Here is a 2,769-nt window from a genome sequence, read left to right as displayed (position 1 = left end):
TAATATTAGTTTGATTTTATATGTGAGGTAATTGAAGCTCAGAGAGAAGAAAAGGCAAGCTAATGTTTATAGAATCCACTTGACTACTCCATGAGAACAAAGGCTGTACCTGTTGTGTTTACCCAACACATTTTTTGAACATAAACAATTTATTTGCAATAGGTTTGCAAGAATCAATTTTTTTGGACAAACTAGTGAATTTATGTTGGAGTTATTTTTGGCTCTAAATCTTAAGTTCTGTATTTATTATATTAAAAAATTAAGAATTTGGTAAATTCTGACATATTTGTGATATTTTCAGTAGCTTAAAGCAAATTTGCTCCACTTGAAATTAGAAAGAAGTGTTAACGCTAAGTAGTAGGGAGGTATTAGAAGAATTTGCTGTCCCATAGGGTATGTAAGACAAATATATGTAGCTTCAGTACTGATGTTGGTCACTGTTTTCCATAATTCAATCCAAAGAACCTCCACAGAGTATCATTAGGTGTTCTTTCTATTTCTTCTCTCTGTTCCATTCATTCTTTCGGTGTGCATGTGTGTGGTTGGAATTGTCTTTGTGATCACATGTGTTTGGGAAATTCTGGTTTAAATAAGAGCTCTTCACTATGACTTTAAAGATGCTAAGATACATCATGACTCCCCAAGGATGGATATAATATAGAGCATTTCTCAACTAAATTTAATCACAGAACTCTCTTTTCCACATCTCAAAAGACTAAAGTTCCACAAAACAGATTTTAGGAAGCACTTTTATGAGTATATTGATGCATGTAATATTTCCTGTGGGTTCCTAAAGGAAGTATAGGTGTGTTGTGATAAATTCCTAAAATTAAGAGTGTTGTCCAGAATAGATTCCATCCACATGTTCTTTAGTTTTACTAGAGGGATTGGGCAGTATGAGCATGCGACTGATGCAGTGATAATGTTTCTGCTCTTACATCTTGGAGCTTAAGCATTTTGTGCTTCATTATAAAGCTGTCTTCCATTCATTTGGGACTCTGCAAACGGAACAGCTCAGATGTATGTTTACTGTGCTTTATGGTGAATATTTATTGTGTTTTTATGGGCTGGACATGTGACACAGGCCTGGTAAATTATAGTTTACATCCCCCTTGTCAGCAATTAGTCTAGTGAAGGACTTCTGGTCCAAGCCAAACTAATCAGAGTCCTTCCCAAAGCTCTTGTGATTTGGGCCTGGAGAAGAGGTTTGTCATGATGTGTTCTAGAAGCTGGACTGATGCATCTCTAGAGCTGCCAGTGGCCACATGCCCCACATATCACCAAATCGTTAAGGCTGGCTTACCATGGGAGAGACTGAAGCTAAGTGGAGACAAATAAGGTTAAGAGTAAAGGAAAGAGGGAAAGAGTCAGAGTTAGAGAGAAAGAGACCTGTCATTATTTTTTGAAACTCTGCTTTCAGTCATGTCTGAAGCATGCTCAGACTTGGACTTTCCAGTTCATGAACCAACACATTCTTTTTTCATAACTAGTTTAAGCTGACTTTTTAGATCTAACAACAAAAAGAAAACTGGTTACTACAATGCTGGGGTGATTTTTGCTAATGTGCCAGGGAAAATATTTTTTCTTACCTAATTTGGTAGGTGTCTGGGTGCTGAGGGTAACTGTGAGCAGCAAATTTATAAAATAAAGGAGCAACACCAGGGCCCCCATTGTTAAACAAGACCTTGAGAAAAATATAATCCACCTCCCTGATTTTGTAGGTAAAGAAACCAAGGCACAGTAGGTTGAAAGGACTTGTATAAAAATACACATCAATGAATATCAAGACTAAACTTAAGTGCAAGTTTTTTTTTTTTCCATTACAATACATTTAAAAATTTTGTCCAGTTTTTTTTTCAGAATGAAGAAAGTTAGTAAGATATGGTACTGTGTACCGGGAGGCAGTTTATATTGGTGGGGAGAATAGCGCACTTAGCCTGAGTTTGAATCACAGGTCTGCCATTTCCTTAGGCAAGTTATTTACCCTCACAGAACCTGAGTTTTCTTACACAGAAAATGAGGCTAATAATATATACCTTGCATACTTCAAATGATGATTTCTATAAAAATACTTTGCAAACTCTACAACACTACTCAAGAGATATTCTAAAAATTTTTTCTCCGTCATTGTAAATATGCTTTATTTTACTATTTTGTAAAATGAAGGTTTTATCACTCATTTCAGGGGCAGTTGCCCCTATATTCATTTAGGGTAATGGCCTTATGTTTTGCAGTAACTATTTCATCTAACTCTCAGACTGGGAAATACAGCCAAGCTAAGAACCATACAGCATGTTTAATTCTAGATGCACATTTCAGGCTGGCACTGTAAACACAATCCACAATCAATAGAACCTACCCAATTTTTATGATGCATTTTCCTGAGGGCAGGATCAGTTGACAAAATTCTTGTTTTCCAGAAACGCTAGCATTCTGAGACTTGAATTTTTTTTTAATTTAAAAAAAAAAAATCATTTTTATTGAATAATTTTCCACCATAATATCTACATGATAATTTTATTGATTGCACCTAAACATAAACAAAACAAAAATCCTTACAACCAGACCAATAAATACCATGACAAACAGAGAATATATTGAAGTTGTCAAGGATTTCATTTTGATTGGATCCACAATCAACGCCCATGGAAACAGCAGTCAAGACATCAAACGATGTATTGCACTGGGCAAATCTGCTGCAAAAGACTTCTTTAAAGTGTTAAAAAGCAAAGATGTCACTTTGAGGACTAAGGTGCACCTGACCCAAGC

This window comes from Trichechus manatus, unplaced genomic scaffold, assembly GCF_000243295.1.
Source record: "Trichechus manatus latirostris isolate Lorelei unplaced genomic scaffold, TriManLat1.0 scaffold00058, whole genome shotgun sequence".
NCBI lineage: Eukaryota > Metazoa > Chordata > Mammalia > Sirenia > Trichechidae > Trichechus > Trichechus manatus.
This window is presented reverse-complemented; position numbering follows the sequence as displayed.